General features: G+C 41.8%; 1 pseudogene; it reads right to left on the reverse strand.

The window, feature by feature from the left end:
- Positions 1 to 6831: 6831 nt before the first annotated feature.
- LOC135277919 (histone-lysine N-methyltransferase SETMAR-like) lies at positions 6832 to 9155 on the reverse strand (annotated as a pseudogene).
- Between the last annotated feature and the right edge of the window lie 9198 nt (positions 9156 to 18353).

Here is an 18353-nt window from a genome sequence, read left to right on the forward strand (position 1 = left end):
CAGACTAGCATGTTCTTAGGTGGAATCATATGAAAGAGAAGGACCAGAAAGTCAGGGTCCAAGCCTCTCCCCGCACTGCTTGACCACAATAGCTCTGGTTTTACCTATTTTCTTTGGCTATTCTTTAAATAATTGTCTTGTAAAAAGTTTAAATATAACCTAGAGAAATTATTCTGGGTCCATCCAGAGAGGACACTCTAATGGAGTTATTACAAATAAACAAAATAATCCATTAAAATAGACCATGAGGAATTCAGGTGGCAAGAAGTATTCACCAAGTGTTTTAATTAATTTTAGTATGTAATTAACTATATTAATGAGGAAGCATTATCAGACCAAGTAAGTTCAGGCTATTTCATTCCCTGGGTTATAAAACCAGAATAAGACCAGAATAAAAAATTCTAGGCCTCTCCAATTTTGCTCACAAAATTTATGAACAGGGATCTTTGCCCATTATTGTGACATTAATCTCATTTCCAATGTCCAAACTTAGAGACTCTCACATGGAATTTGTTAACAATGGAGTTTGGGGAAAGTGATAGATTTAAAACATAATCAGTGATGACCTCTTCCAAATTGTATTTCAAATGACACCTCATAACCAGGTGAATTTGGGAATCTGTTTCATTTGTCTCTTTGTTTTCTCATTTTTAATTTAACAGGGAGTCCATCGAGCCAAAAATTTGAAGAAAAAAGATTTACAATTTTCCTAGCTATGAAATTAATAAAGCCAGCTTAATTTTTCCACAATTTGTTGAAAACAAATGAGAAACTGATCAGATTTTGAGGTTTAGCTTCAAGATCTTCAAACAGTAAAAAGTTAGCAATAAAATTAGAAGGCACTTCATTTCACCTCATGCTCTGCAATCCCTAATCTCACTGGTCATCCATTTGCAGAACATGCAGTCAGCTGATGAGATAAAACTGACCACTCAGGCCACGCATGTGTCCCAGGGAGGAGAATAAGTAGGAAGAAACTAACCATTTTGTCTTTAACACTAGCTTCAGGGTAAAAATCAGATTTATCCTGTGCTATCCTGCAGATATATAGTTTTTTTTTCCAAAGAAATATTGTCAATGTGATTGGAGAAAAATAATACGGTCATTTACATTTTATTACATTTTTATAATAAAAAGAAGAACAATGTGCTAATGAACCCCTATGAGGTATATACTATCTCATATGCAAAAAAACTTGGGTTCGAAGGGGTTAAAAAAAATCAGTTTGCTGGTGAAACCCCGTCTCTACCAAAAATACAAAAAATTAGCTGGGCATGGTGGAGCGTGCCTGTAATCTCAGCTACTCAGGAGGCTGAGGCAGGAGAATTGCCTGAACCCAGGAGGAGGAAGTTGCAGTGAGTCGAGATCATGCCATTGCACTCCAGCCTGGAAAACAAGAGCGAAACTCCATCTCAAAAAAAAAAAACAGTTTGCTTTGAATTTTAGAGTTAGAATGTACCTTTGAAGTAAAGAAGTCTAACCAACCACTGAATGCAGAAATTACATCTCCAACTGTGGTTATTTACTCTCAGTTTGACTATTTTCTATGATTCTAGAAAGCTCATTTTATTTTTGACAATACTAATTATTACAAGGTTCTTTCTCATATGAAGGTAAAATCCACTTCTCCATGAATTTCTCAGTGGGCCTTAGTTCTGTGCCTTGTAACTACACAAAATAAATCCAACCCCTTTACACATATAACTCTTCGAATTTTGGAGGTTTCCATTTTTATCGATGTCTTTCACCCCATTACAATTCTGGTCATCATTTTATGGAGACATTTCAATTCATAAGGAGCTCTCTAATAATAATAATCAGGCTGGGCGCAGTGGCTCACGCCAGTAATCCCAGCACTTTGGGAGGCCACGGCAGGAGGATCACTTGAGTCCAGGAGTTCCAGGCTGCAGCGAGCTATGATTGTGCTGTTGCACTCCAGCCAGGGCAACAGAGCGAGACCCCATCTCTTAAAAAAATAATAAAATTTTAAAACATAAAAAAAGTAATGATCACAATGGATCCAGCGTTTTCGATATAATAGTAAGTGTACAACATGGAACCAGTAGATCCCTTAACCTGGACAGTATCACTGATCATAATGAAGGCCACTGTTGTGTTTTTTTTTTTGTTTGTTTGTTTGTTTTTGAGATAGAGTCTGGCTGTCACTCAGGCTGGAGTGCAGTGATACGATCTTGGCTCATGCAACCTCTACCTACTGGGTTCAACTGATTCTCTTGCCTCAGCCTCTTGAGTAGCTGGAATTACAGGCATGCACCACCACTCCAAACTAATTTTTGTATTTTTTGTAGAGAAGGGGTTTCACCATGTTGGCTAGGCTGGTCTCAAACTCTTGACCTCAAGTGATCTGCCTACCTCAGCATCCCAAAGTGCTGGGATTACAGGCGTGAGCCACCATGCCCAGCCATGTGTTGTACTTTTTGGAGAAACCATTTACATCCCACATCCTCTGCATCTTTCTTTTTTTTTTTTTTTTATTTTTTCATTTTTTTTGAGGCAGAGTCTTGCTCGGTTGCCAGGCACCAGGCTGGAGGGCAGCGGCGTGATCTCAGCTCACAGCAACCTCCACTTCCCAGGTTCAAGCAATTCTCCTGCCTCAGCCTCTCGAGTATCTGGGACCACAGGCGCATGCCACCACGCCCAGCTAATTTTTGTATTTTTTAGTAGAGACGGGTTTCACCATGGTCTCAATCTCCTGACCTCGTGATCCACCTGCCTCGGGCTCCCCAAGTGCTGGGATTACACCTCTGCATCTTTCTTATGTAAACTGTGTTTAAGTTACCATTAAGCAATTGATTTCTTAACAGAGTTTACTACAGTTATTCTGTTAAACTCTCTCTCATTTGTATTATTGATAAATGTAATGTGTCAAGATATTTTTAAAACTTGACCCTGTCAGCTGGCCACTCACACCTGTAATCCCAGTACTTTGGGAGGCCAAGGCAGGAGGATCATGAGGTTAGGAGTTCAAGACCAGCCTGGCCAATATGGCTAAACCCCATCTCTACTAAAACAATATAAAAAGTTAGCCAGGCCTGATGCCGCAGGCCTGTAGTCCCAGCTACTTGGGAGGCTGAGGCAGAAGAATCACTTGAACCCGGGAGGCAAAGGTTGCAGTGAGTTGAGATCACACCCGTGTACTCCAGCCTGAGCAACAGAGTGAGACTGTCTCAAAAACAAAAAAAACTTGACCTTGTCATCTAACATGTAAGTTATTCAAAATCTTTTCGTCCACATTTTTATATGCTTTCTACATGTTTATCCAATTCAATAGCAAAAATATTGACAAGATGACTTACGGAAGCTTCCTAAATTAATTGCCATTAACAAATGGTCTTTAGAGACCAGTTATTGTCTCCACCTGAGGGATGTAAGCTTGCCCATATGCCTGTTCTAAAATGCAAGTTGTATTATTATCTTGCTATGGAGAGGACAAAGATACGAGACGATTGCCATTAAAAAGCTTGATTTAATTTAATAATTCCACAATGAATCCATAGAACGTCACATTGTATCCCACAAAGATACACAATTATTATTTGTCAATTGAAAATAAAATTTAAAAAACAAAAAGATAGTTTGTTACTCAAAATTCCCAGGAGGAGGGGGCTCACCTCGCCATGCTGGCCACGGGACAGCACCCATCTGTCAGGAGGCAGCAGGAGCCAGAGGGGAGCCTGGGAAAAGCCTTTGTTGTGATTTTCTAGGGCAGGAATGGATGAAGCAGGACAGGTTTAGGTTCAGGTGTTCTAGCAGCTGAACAGGTTTAGGATCGCATTGTTTCTATAATGTCAGCAGGCTCTGGGGTTTAGGGATATCCCCTAGTTGTCTGGTGCCTGGCTCTGGGGTGCTTCAGAGCAGAGGACCAGGGTTCCAGGCTGCAGAAGCCTGCTCACAGGAGAGGGGTGGGCACGTAAATCAGAATTGGTTTATTTGTATCTCCAAGACAGGTGCTCAGGCAAATTGTTCGCTATGGCTAAGAATTAGTTAGCCCTGGGAGGGGCAGCCTCTCCCCATGGTCAGTGATGCCCCAAATGCCAAAAAAAAACACCAGAGAATAAGAAAATATAGTTAATTTGGTGTCCCCAGCGTATCTGTAAGGACAGTGCCCTGCTCTGACCTAATTATGCCATGCCTGTGGCATTTCCTGAGCCATCTGTCTGAGCTTTTTTCACTTGTTAAGAATGTAGATTTCCAAGACACACTCTAGAGCTTATGAGGCTAAAAACCTGCAAGCAAGCAGGGAGTGAACAGTGTGCGTGCAGTGAGCAAACCAATCTCCTAAAAGGCCCTTTAGCATGAAGAGCCGCCGGGGAACCACAGGCCTCAGGCAGCTCCCATGCTGCAGGGACAGCCCTGCAGAACGCTTCCTTCCTGAAACAGATTTTCTAGTTCCTCAGGCAAGGGAATTTGACTTTCAATTGCCTGACATTTCTTATTAAAACCTTTCCTGACAAGCTAGAATATCATGCTTACAAGTTACAGTTCTGTGGTACGTTTTCCAGGTTTCCAGGCAGGGACGTACACTAAGAGACCTGCCAACAGTCTGAATATTCATCTGTGCTCTCAGCCGGCAGAACTGCTGACATTGGGTTACAACTGGGATAGTTTTGCCTGTAAGAATAAGCCTGCTAGGCTCCGAAAGGACAGGACGTGTTTAGAACCTCTTAAATTTCTCTACTTACTGACCCCTTCATCTTTATAGACACAGCTCTGCAAAAACACAGCCAAAGGCATAAAGGACAAGTTTGAATTGTCACGTGCCTTCTCTCTTCTGAGTAACTTCTCTAAAAATCTGGAAAAGCAGAAAACAATAGCCAGAACAAAAACCATGAACATCCTCACTTATGGCTCACTCTAGAACTGATTCCTGGACTTGCTGGCCACTGTGGGAAAGGAAGGCAGGGTTAGACTGCACGCATGGACGCAGGATGGCTGGGCAGCTTCACTTATGTTTCCTGCCGGGGACTGCCACCTCCCACCTAAAATCTTGGTGCTATCGAGGCTTTGTGAGTATCAAATCTACATCTTTTTCTTCCTAAACTCATGTGGTGGATGAGGCAAAACTTCATAGCCCAATTCATCCACCTTCGGAAGCGTTGGTTGTGTGACGTGTAGTCGGGCATTGTCGAGGAGAAGAATTGAGTCCTTTCTGTTGACCAATGCTGGCTGCAGGCGCTGCGGGGGTAGAAATCTGGGGTGAGGATGCCCACTGAAAACTCCTCGTAAGGTTTTCCTCCCCTCCCCACTCCCTCCAAAGTGGCAGCAGAATGCTCTTAAATGTGAAAGATGCGAAAATGCTATGCCACTGTTGCGGAAGCAGGGCAGGAGGAGATAAAAAGGTGCAAAACTCACTAAGTTAAGTTCTTTGATTTCTCGGAGCCAAGACGGACTTCGCACCAGGAAACACACTGCATGTAGCTTTGACAAACTCTAAGACAAATGGGGTTCAGATTCCACCTGGCCCACTAGTTGGGTAAACTCAGGCAAGCTATTCATCTCCTGGAGTCTACGATTCTACATCTGAGGAGCCAGAACACACATGATACCCACCTCAGAGGGCATTGTGAGGGACGCAGGAAGTCAGGCATGTGAAAGCACTTCACAAAGTGCCCAGCACACACAGGGTCCTCTCAGCTCACAGGGACAAAGGTCCTCATTGCCTGCCCTGTGATGGGGGCCGAGGGCACAGAGGATTCTTTTTAATGGCACATGAGCCGTAGGACCCACAGGGAACTGATCCCTCTGCCACCTCCCTTTCACACACAACTCCAAAAAAAATATATTCTTGTGAAAATAGCAGAGATTCCACCTGCAGTGAAAGAAACCCAGTAAGTTCACGTGCTCCATTGGCCCCGCTCCACGAGAGCAGTGACCTTGTCTTTCCTGCTCAGCACTGCAGCTCACCGTTCAGGCCATCTTCTCAGCGTTGATGCCCAGAACGTCACTACTCGGTGAGCATGACTTTGTGCTAGCGTATCAACCGTGTCCTTTATTTTCTGGGTTCTGATGCTTTGGCTTCTGGGGCTTTGCTGATCCAGAAAGGGCTGCCCCTCCCAGGGTAGCCAATTCCCAGAAGGGGAAAAACAACTCACCTGAGAGCTCATCTTTCAAATGCAAAACAACCAATCCCGACTCCACTCCCGCCACCTCCTTCATTGCCCTCTCACACTCTGGGCCATTATTTTCCTTCTCTCATTATCCCAGGGCCAGGTACCAGTCAACCAGGAACAGCCCCTATACCCCAGAGCCCACTGAAATTATTTAAACGAGCCAATCCTAAGCCTGCTTACCCTGCCTTACCTGTTCCTGCTCATGGAAACCATCATAAAGGCTTTTGCACATTTTTTCACTCCCTCTGCTGGCTGACCGACCCTGACGCTTCCCCGTCCTCTCTTTGCCCCCATGCCATGGTATGCCCCTTCCTCTTAGGAACTGTGAGTAATAAACTATCTTTTCAATGGCAGTCGTCTTTTCAGCCGTTGGTATTGCCATACCTAAATAATAATAAAACCTATATTGAAACAGCTAGGCATTGAGAGTTCAAATAAGGAAAAGATATCCCCTCGTGGTATTTTAAAATCAGAGCCACTTTAAGCAGCTGGCCAGGCAGTCCGCTACCCTGAGCTAATTTCCAGAGGCATGACAGCAACATTAGAATAACTCACCAGTTTAGTGTGGGGCAATCCAGGATTCCCTATATGGCAGAATATAAACCTGCCCCACTTCCTGTGAAGTATTGGGCTGGTGCAAAAATAATTGTGGTTTTGGACCATGAATTTTAAATCATTATAACAAGGCTCAAACACATCTTTATTCATCAAAATAGGAGCCATAACAACACATTTTTGCCAATGAGAAATAAGTTTGTTTATTCCTGTAGCTTAAAAGTCCATGCTTCAGGATTCAGTGAACTCTTGGAAAGTATTTCTGCGTTCTGCTGGTTGTGAAAGCGTTTTCCCCACAAAACGTTGTCAAGATGCTTGAAGAAGTGGTAGTCGACTGGCAAAAGGTCAGGTGAATGTGGTGGATGAGGCAAAACTTCACAGCTCAATTCATTTAACTTTCGAAGCATTAGTTGTGTGATGTGCAGTTGGGCGTCGTCGGGGAGAATTGGGCCCTTTCTGTTGACCGATGCTGGCTGCAGGTGCTGCAATTTTCTGTGCATCTCACTGGTTTGCTGAGCATACTTTTCATCTGTAAGGGTTTTACTAGGATTCCGAAAACTGTAGTGGATCAGACCAGCAGCAGACCACCAAACAGTGACCGTGCCCTTTTTCTGGTGCAAGTTTGGCTTTGGGAAGTGCTTTAGAGATTCTTCTCGGTCCAACCACTGAGCTGGTCATCACTCGTTGTCATCTAAAATCCACTTTTTGAGCACATCACAATCCGATCAAGAAATGGTTCGTTTTTGTTGCATAGAATAAGAGAAGGCGACATTTCAGAACGCTAATTCTCTTTTATTTTCACTCAGCTCATAAGGCACCCACTTATCAAGCTTTTTCACCTTTCCAATTTGCTCTAAATGCCAAACAACTGTAGAATGCTCAATGTTGAGTTATTCGGCAACTCCTCGTGTAGTTGTAAGAGGATCAGCTTCAGTGATTTCTCTCAATTGGTCCTTGTCAACTTCTGATGGCCGGTCACTGAGCTCCTCATCTTCAAGGCTCTGGTCTCCTTTGAAAAACTTCTTGAACCACCACTGCGCTGTACGTTCGTTGGCAGTTCCTGGGCCACCTATATTGTCAACGTTGCAAGTTGTCTCTGCTTCTTTATGACCCATTTCAAACTCGAACAAGAAAATCACTCAAATTTGCTTTTTGTGTAACATCATTTCCAAAGTCTAAAATAAACAGCAAGTCATAAGTCATTGGCAAAAAACACAAAGAAATGCTCATTAAAATGATGTATAACATAACCACATTTATTTAAGAATGTATTTCAGTATCAAACAACAAATTCCAACAATGCAAAAACTGCGATTATTTTTGCACACACCTAATACATTCCTGTAGCGGACCTGCAGGTCAGTCCATAAGCCCTGAGGCTGTTTGTCACATGCATCCGGTCACCACGCAAGGAAACCACGGTCATGAAGACACCCTGAAGCCAGCCAGCTGAAAAAAGGCAAAAGACCTCAGAAATGTGAAAATCAATGCTGTGGACAGAAAGTATGTGACCCACAAAATTCATATATGGAAACCTAATCCCAATATGATGGTATTTGTAGCTGGGCCCTTTGGGAGGTAACTTGGTCATGAGGATGAAGCCTTCATGTATGGGATTAGTGTTCTTGTAAAAAGGGACAGGAGAGCTTGCTGGCTCTCTTTCCACCATGTGAAGATATAATAAGTCAGCAGTTTGCAACCTGAAACAGGGCACTTGTTAGAACCTGACCCTGTGAGCACCCTGGTCTCAGACTTCCAGCCTCCAGAACCATGAGACATAAATTCCTGTTGTCTATAAGCCCCCCAGGCTATGCACTTTGTAATAGCAGCTCAAACTGCCTAAGACAGTCAATTGTGCATAGCCTGGTGCTTTCAGTGAAGACCATGATTGATTTTTTCTATCTAAAATGTAAACCCTTTAGTATGATGATCAAGAAGTCTTCTGGTTCAGAGCAATTGCAGGAAAAGTGTCTCCAATGTTTTCTGGATTTGTGACCTTAAAAAGGATATTCAAATTCAGAGTTTTAGCTTCTTTGACTACAAAATAGAAATGCTAATTTTTTTTTTGCAAGGTTGCTGTGAAGATTAACAAAAAGGAATTTGAAGCACTAGGCAAATGACAGGTATTGTTATTGTTATTATTATTTATCTCTCTGTGGCCCATTTCTTTACCAGGAAACAGCTTTCAGATCAGTAATCTGGCTTACAGAAACACTGACACCATGATGCAGAGCACCTCGCATATCAGACTCTAATATTCCCGTCTCTGCTGCAGATCAATAAATCAGCTCTCTGCTGCACACTGGAATCTTGTGAATTTGGTAAGCTGGTCAGTTCTGAAACACTACTAAAACAAAACTTAAAGTGATGTAAAGCTGAGGAAGACTCTACCGTGGGACTGCCATGTGGTGAGGCCCTTTCTAAGTAGCTGGCCGCCAGAGCTGTCCTACCCTGATGGTTCTGGCACATGCTGTTGTTCTAACTGCAGCATGCACAGGATAGGAGAGTGAGAATTTCAGACAAAGCCATTGTGCTCCTATCCCCTTCATAATGCACAAAATATTTGGTGAGATCAAGTAAAGCAAATTATTATAATTGCCTCCCTTAAATACCTTTAAGCGAAACATATCATTTGATTCTAGCATGAACTTGATGGACATAGAGAGGACAGTGAATCATCGTCTTTTTTTATCAAAAGAAAACCTAAAACTTCCCACAAATAACAACTATAAACTCTACATGAAATATAAAAGCAATTACTTGAAGGCGGTAAACAACAAACAAAGGCAGGAACATCCTAGAAGGGGATGGACACATGGAAGACGGGGAGGCACTGGATGAGATTCTCGTTTTTGTGATTCTTAGCCTTGAGGAGACGTCTCTAGCTATACCATGTGGGGTGGCTAAATCTGGGAGTTAAAAACAATTTTTAGACTTACTAGCTTGAAGAAAAAGATAAACGAGATTGGGAAGAACCAGTAGTTGGAAAATGAGAAGGGAAATATCAGAAAGAAGAGAGCCAGAGAACCAAATTTTGCCCAAATCCCTTGACAACCTCCGACTCACACTTGCACAGCCCAGCTCCAGATATTACAGCAAAACAAGGAAGATAGTTTGCAGTTTGAGTTCATTAACTGCCTACATAAGCGAAACATCAATGTTCTCTGTGATATCATAACAGAACCCAGAGTCTATATAACAGATCATTTACAATATCCAGGACACATTCCAAACTTTTCTGATACACAAAGAAACAGGAAAATATGACCTGTGCTTACAAGACAATCACCAGATACTAACTCTGAGATGAGCCAAAGGTTAGAATTCACAAAGATTTTAAAGCAGCTACTGTGACTATATTCTACAACACAAAAGAAAACATGCCCATAAGTGATGCAAAGAGAGAATATACTGGAAGCAAAATAGAAAGCATAAAAGAAGAAAAAGGGAATAACAAATCTGGGACGGCAAGTATAATACCTGAAATTCAAAATTCATGGTTTGAGCGGAAGAACAGATTGGAGATGTCATAAGAAACAAGAAAATAAAATAGAAATCATCTGTCTGAAAAACAGAGAAAGAAGATGTTTTTAAAAGAGAACAGAACTTCAGGGAACTATGAAATACCCAGATAAAAACAGCATCTAGCAGTTCATCAATATTGGTGGTCATAAGTAATTGTTCCAATGTGATCTAATAGTTAATGTCCCAAAGATGAGACTAATTTCTCATTCACTTCTAGATGTAAAAACTCTGAATGACCTTATTAGGTAGACTGCAAGACACCCATAAATTTGCAGTTGTACTAAGGAATCAGCTCATAATGGCAATGTAAGCTTGGAAATCCAGAACATGTGAAAGTTAGAGAATATATCATTTCTTGGAAATACATAAAGCTTCAGGGACTAAAAGGCTTGTGAAAGACATGGACTTAAAAGTCGAATTAATATAAAAAGAGAAACTGACTTAAAAAGAAAGGACTGAGCCTTTTTCTGCTGGGTTCTAACCAAGAATCAATTTCTTGAAAACTGTATCCTGCAACCTTAGCTAGTCTGAGGAGGAGTTTTCTCTGTTGTTATTTTTCCAACTAGGCCTTGTAAAACTCTCTGCAATCCTAAGGAATACAACCTCAGGAAGATATAATCAATCAATCTATCTATCCATCCATGGCATTAGCACATTCGTAACTGGTATTAGTAAATGTAATCAGTTTTGTAATTACTGCTACACTGCTGTGCATTTTTTCTGCTTTTTAAAGTATGTGAAGCATTAGATAGATTGGATTTGTAATTTTATTTGATGTTTAGAAGGATTTGATTAAGTTTGCAATCAATACTTAAGCATTTGGGTAATTCATTTGTTAAATGTATAAGTTTTGACTTATTCATTTCAAGGGCATGCAAATCAAAATCACGTGTGATAGCACCTTTAATCTTACTAATTCTACCTTAGCATGGCTATTACTCAAAAACAGAAAGTTAGAATTGCTGGAGAGGATATGGAGAAATTGGAACTTCTGTGCATTGCTGGTGAGAAAGTGAAATGATACAGCCACTATGGAAGAACTGTGGTTTTTCAAAAAATTAAACCTAGGGTTGCCATACGATCCACTAATTACAATTCTAGGTATACATGCAAAAAAGCAGGGACTCGAAGAGATATCTGTACACCAATGTACACAATGTACAAAATGTAATTTTATTCAGCCTTAAAAAGAAATGAAGTTTGATGCATGCTACCACATGGATAAACCTTTAAAACATTACGCTAAGTGAAATAAGTCAGACAGGAAGGGACACATGTTGCCCGATTACACTTACATGTGAATAACCTAGAAGAGTCAAATTCGTAGATACAGAAAGTAGAATGACGGTTACTAGGAGCTGAGGGGAGGGAGGACTGTAGAGTTATTAATTAACGGGTATATTATTAATGGATAGTGGTAATAATTGTGCAACGTGAATATACTTAATACCCCTCACTTGTACACTTAAGACGAGTCAAAATGGTGAATTTTATACAGAATATATTTTACCACAATCTAAAAAAACTTTAAAAAGGATAATAGCATATGCCATTTGGCAACTATCACAGTAATAATTAATTCAGACAAGAATCATCAATAGATGCTAATACTCGTGGATAAAAGCTTAACAAAGAACAGAAAGCACAGTATCAAAGTGTCTCCCTACAAGATAATAACTTATAAAGGACAAAATGGTGAATTTACAGTGAACAAGCCAGGCAGACACTCTCTTAACTAAGTGATCAAAGGTAGCCTCACTAGTAATAGAAGAAATGGACCTCCGGTTCCTCCTGATATGCTGCACTGAGAAGAACGCAACAGGACTCCACCTCACTGGTACTTCTGCCAAAAAGCATAACCTGAATCTGATTATGAGGAAATAATCGACAATTTATAAATCACAATAAGTAAAAAGAAAATCTTTACTCAACTGGCCTACTATAGCACAGGTAATTTCTCCTTTTGCTGTGAGATAGGACAACTCTAGGTTTATCTAATTTAGCATTTCATCATTTGTTTTTGTTTCTGTTCATTTTTCACTCTGCCACCCTTTGCCTGTCAGTTTAGCTCCCATGATTGCAAGATGGTGGCTGTGGTTCCCATGTTATGTCCAGGCATAATAATGGGCATGGGAGACAAGAAGATATTTCTCATATTTATCACTTTTAATCAGTGAAGGAAGTTTTCCTAAAAGGCCTCAACATAGGTACTAATGTGGTTTGGCTGTGTCCCCACCCAATCTCATCTTGAATTCCCACATGTGGGAGGGACCCAGTGGGAGGTAATTGAATTGTGGGGGAACATCTTTCCTGTGCTGTTCCCATGATAGTGAATATATCTCATGAGATGTGAAGGTTTTATAAGGGGGAGTTTCCCTGCACAAGCTCTCTCTTTTCCTGCTGCCATCCACGTACAATGTGACTTGCTCCTCCTTGCCTTCTGCCATGATTGTGAGGCCTCCACAGCCACATGGAACTGTAAGTCCATTAAACCTCTGTCTTTTGTAAATTGTCCAGTCTCAGGTATGTCTTTACTAGCAGCATAGAAACAAAATAATACAGTAAATTGGTACCAGTACAGTGGGGCACTGCTGCAAAGATACATGAAAATGTGGAAGCAACTTTGGAACTGGGTAACATGCAGAAGTTGGAACAGTTTGAAGGGCTCAGAAGAAGACAGAAAAATGTGGGAAAGTTTGGAACTCCCTAGAGACTTGTTAAATAGCTTTGACCAAAATGCGGATAATGATATGGACAATGAAATCCAGGCTGAGGTGGTCTCAGAGGGAGATGAGAAACTTGCTGGGAACTGGAGCGAAGGTGACTCTTGCTATGTTTTGGTAAACAGACTGGAAGCATTGTGCCCCTGCCCTAGAGATTTGTGGAACTTTTAACTTGAGAGGTTATCTGGTGGAAGAAATTTCTAAGCGGCAAAGTATTCAAGAGGTGACTTGGGTGCTATTAAAGGCATTCAGCTTTAAAAGGGAAACAGAGCATCACAGTTCGGAAAATTTGCAGCCTGACAATGCAATAGAAAAGAAAATACAATTTTCTGAGGAGAAATTCAGGCTGGATGTAGAAATTTGCATAAGTAACGAGGAACCGAATGTTATTCACCAAGAAAATGGGGAAAATGTCTCCAGGTCATGTCAGAGAACTTTGCAGCAGCCCCGCCCATCACATGCCCAGAGACCTAGGAGGAAAAATGGATTCGTGGGCTGGGCCCAGAGTCCCTCTGCTGTGTTCACTCTAGGGACTTGGTGCCCTGCATCCCAGAGGCTCCAGTGACTAAAAGGGGCCAAGGTAGAGCTTGGGCTGTTGCTTCATAGGGTGAAAGCCCCAAGCCTTGGCAGCTGCCACGTGGTGTTGACCCTGTGGGTGCACAGAAGTCATAAACTGAGGTTTGGGAACCTCCACCTAGATTTCAGGGGGTGTATAGAAACACCTGGATGACCGGGCAGAATTTGTTGCAGGGGTGGGGCCCTTATGGAGAACTTCTGCTAGGACAGTGCAGAAGAGAAATGTGGGGTTGGAACCCCGACAAAGAGTCCCTACTTGGGCACTGTCTAGTGGAGCTGTGAGAAAAGGGTCACCATTCTCCAGAATGATAGACCCACTGACAGCTTGCGCCATACACCTGGAAAAGCCACACTCAATTCCAGCCCATGAAAGCAGCCAGGAGCAGGGCTATACCCTGCAAAGCCACAGGGAGGAGCTGCCCAAGGCCGTGGGAGCTCACCTCTTGCATCAGCATGACCTGGATGTGAGACATGGAGCCAAAGGAGATAATTCTGGAGCTTTAAGATTTGACTGCCCTGCTGGATTTCAGACTTACAGGGGGCCTGTAGCCTCTTTGTTTTGGCCAATTTTTTCTTCCATTTAGAACAATAATATTTACCCAATGCCTGTACCCCCATTGTATCTAGGATACAATGCTTTTGATTTTACAGGTTCATAGGTAGAAGGGACTTGCCTTGTCTCAGATGAGACTTTGGACTGTGGACTTTGGAGTTAATGCTAAAATGTCCTAATATAGTTAACTCTGGAATGAGTTCCTGACTGTCTGCCAGTAAGAAATTAAAGGGTAAATATATCATGGAACATTACACATTAGAAAGGATGAATCAGCTCTGTATTCATTCATTTGGGTGAGAGTTCAAGATATATTTTTTAAAGCAGGTTTCAAGACAATATTTATAATCAGATCCTATTTTTGTAAAACAATATATACTCCCAAGAAACTCCAGAAGACAACGGTTCCATCTACGTGCATATATATTTGAATATGCTTGTGTACATGTGAGGAGAGTGAGGGGAAGGTGTTTGCATGCCAAGCGGCTAATTGCACATCTCAGAGGCTCATACACGGTGAGGTGCAGGGATAATCCATGGTTTTCTTTCTGCACCTTTGGACTCATTCATCACAAAGAGCAGGCTTCACTTTTGAATTTTAGAAATCTACTCAATAGGACTTAAAAAGAAGAATTTATTCTAATCAAAAATAAAAGAAACATAGCCCTAGAGACTTCTACTTTTCCTTTTACCTCCATTATAAAATCCAGGTGCATCTCTGGGATTTGGACAGGGGACCTCATCCACCCAGTGCTGTGTGTACATCTTGATTTGTGGAAATGGTTCAGCTTGGTCTGGGCTCCTGCTCAGTGTCCTCCTAATCTCAGGACACGCCTGCTTTCCAGGGCCCAAACTTGTCCTTTTAAAATTGCCTGTGGCTCCATTGGTAATAATTCCCTCATTCACCTCAAATCTCTCAAGGGCCTCTTGGAAACTGACTTTGACTGCCTGCAAAACCTCTGGGTTCTGAATTAAGAACTGGACTTCATCTTCCCCTCCTTGTTCCGTTTAACTCAGGCTAGAGTTGCAGCGGATCACTTGCTTTAGTTCATCACTCTTCCCAGGGCAAGAAAAACCTCTCATTTCCAAGGATTCCCTTCCTCAACGTTTCCACATCTTGAACCCCGCCACTTTTGGTCTGAGAGCTAGGCTCAGGCTGCAAGCCCGCAGTCACCTGGCTAAGTGTTCTCACCTTGTGCTTTCATTAAAGGGGCTGTAGCAAGGGGTGCTTTTTGCATCCCAATGTTCTTTCTTCCTCCTCAGTAGTAGGAACCTAAATTTTTAGCTGGGCACATTGCCACCAGCCTCGCTGGCAACTGAATGTGGTTGTGTCAGTAAGTATTGCCCATTGAGATGTATGATAAAGTCTTGTGTGCAAAACTCCAGAAAGTCTTTAAAGAGAGGGCCACTGCCTTCTGCCTGTCCTCCGCCTTGAAGTCTGGACTATGAAGTCAGGCATGAACTGTGGCCTGACTTGGGGCAGCTAATGCATCGTGATTGAAGGGTGTGAGGCATGAGCTTCTTTGAAGTGAAAGAAAGATAAATTTCTAATATTTTGAAGCCACTGTTATTTAGGGTTTTCTGCCACTAATCAAACTAGTTCTAACTCATGTGTTAAGATTTCATATTCTGTAAAATGGCTGATTGCTCATTTATTGTATACATTTTGTTTTTCAGGGACAGGGTCTTTCTATGTTGCCCAAGCTAGTTTCCAACTCCTGAGCTCAAGCAATCCTTCTACTTCCGTCCCTGGGGTACCTAGCACTGCAGGCGTGAGCCACCACACCTGGTTTATTTTATAAGATTTTAATCAGCACAGCCTACACCACCACCCTGTGTGTTTCCTCAAGGTATGTTAGCTCATGTGCAACAGGCAAATAGAGGAATGGTGTCAATATAACATCAAAGGCATCATTGTTCATATGTGGTTTTTTTCCCCCAGCATGCTAACACACGAGATCAAGGCATACTTTTCCATGAGTAAAGAAAAAAACCTTGACAATATATAAAACAAAACATAAGAAGAAGCTGAAAATTTTGTAGAGTGGCTGCTTTAGTACATTCAAGAGCCACCATTCTTTTCTCAAAGTTCAGGCATCTAGGGAACTGCAGATCCCAGTGAAGACGCTCGAAACGTTCTCCATGTGCTGATTGTTTTCAGCTGATGCAAAAGTTTGCTCCTGTGTCTGTGTTAGAATTTTAATTCCGATGCAACAGATCTCTACTAGAAGCAAGTGCCGTCAAGGAGCTACCTCTTGAAAGTGGAAGCACAAGTTCTGAGTCGCAAAGGTGGACAGACTATTGGTCTCAGAGTCCCTGCCAAGAGCTGGGGCCCTACCTGCTAGCCAGTTGTCAAAGTGTAGATTGTAAAACGAAGTGTCAGGCCATAGTGGCCCATGCCCGTAATCTCAATGTTTTGGGAGACTAAGGCATGAGGACTGCTTGAGGCCAGGAGTTTGAGAATGGTATAAGCAACATAGCGAGATCCCATGTCCACAAAAAAAAAAAAAATTAGCTGTGCATGGCAGCACGTGCCTATAGTCCTAGCTACTGGGGAGGCTGCCGCAGGAGAGGATCACTTCAGACCAGGAGTTTGAGGCTGCAGTGAGCTGGGATCATGTCACTGCACTCCAGCTTGGGCAACAAAGTGAGACCCCAACTTAAAGAAAACCAAACTCCCAAAACAAAGTGTCCACTATGTCTTTTAAGTAGCTGAAAATGCTAGGATCTCGTTTCTACTTTTCTACTCAAATAGTTCTGCAAAGCTAGTGAAAACATACTTTCACAATAAAGGTCCTTAAGAAGTACAATTAGAAATTATTAAAGCAGGCCGGGTGTGGCGGCTTACACCTGTAATCACAGCACTTTGGGAGGCCAAGTCGGGTGGATCACTTGAGGTCAGGAGTTTGAGACCAGCCTGGCCAACATGGTGAAACCCCGTCTCTACTAAAAATACAAAAAATTAGCCAGGTATGGTGGCATGTGCCTATAGTCCCAGCTACTTGGAAGACTGAGGCAGAAGAATTGCTTGAAACCAGGAGGTGGAGGTTGCAGTGATCTGGGATTGCACCACTGCACTCTAGCCTGGGCAACAGAGTCAGACTATCTCAAAAAAAAAAAATTATTAAAAGACATTTTAACAACAACAACAAAAAAAAGTCTAGTACCCCAAGTCATGTCTCCTTTGAATTTGATACATTAAAATGGAAGAAAATAATTTTACATGTATTTAAATTATAATTTAAAAAATTGGAATAATGAAATCAGAATATTTAATGAAAATGTCAAAAAATATGCAAAAAAATAGAATAGAGGAAAGTAATGTATAGGTGGTGTGCTTGTGCGCCTTTGCATTTAGAATGAAGGTCCTTTATTTCTAACAGATACAGTCTGGTTATTTGTCCCCCCAAGCTCATATTGAAATATAATCTCCAGTGCTGAAGGAGGGGCCTGGTAGAAGGTGACTGGATCATGGGGGTGGATTTCTCATGAAGGGTTTAACACCAGTCCCTTGGTGCTTTCTTTGTGATAGTGAGTTCTCATGAGAGTTGATTAAAAATGTTTGGCACCTTCCCTTCTCCTTTTTCTGGCTCCTGCTCTGGCAATGTGACATGCCTGCTCCCACTTCACCTTCTGCCATGAGTAAAAGCTCCGAGGCCTCCCCAGAAGCTGAGCAGATTCCGGCATGCTTATACAGCATGGAATGCTAATGTGTAATGTTCCATAATATATTTATCCTGTAATTTCTTACTGGCAGACAGGAACTCATTCCAGAGTTAACTATATTAGGACATGTCTTTTCTACAAAAGAGGCCTGCAGATAAACTCCAAGTACGAAGTCAGCATGCGAACCTGAGAAATATTAAAATTCTCCATGTTAGTTTGGAAGTCATAAGAGGATCCAGTATTCCACTGAGAATCTGAGAAGAGAAAAGTATTGGTTGGTACAAAAGTAAATGAGTTTTTTACCTTTACTTTTAATGACAAAAGCCACAATTACTTTTGCACCAACATACACTATCAAGCCATCAAAGGATGTAAAAGTATTAATTATATGACACTAAACTATTTTAAAATTTTTAACTATGAACATTACCAAAATACCAAAGAGGACAGCACATTGCTGTCAATCTTTTCATGGAACTAAGCGTCAAGTTAATTAAAATGACAATTGGCCCAGAGTGGCTCATGCTTGTAATCCCAGCACTTTGGGAGGTTGAGGCAGGAAGATCATTTGAGGCCAGGAGTTTGAGACCGTCCTAGCCAACACAGCAAAACCCCATCTCTATT

The sequence above is a fragment of the Aotus nancymaae genome, unplaced genomic scaffold (assembly GCF_030222135.1).
Source record: "Aotus nancymaae isolate 86718 unplaced genomic scaffold, 86718_ANA_hifiasm-v0.15.2.pri h1tg000036l, whole genome shotgun sequence".
NCBI lineage: Eukaryota > Metazoa > Chordata > Mammalia > Primates > Aotidae > Aotus > Aotus nancymaae.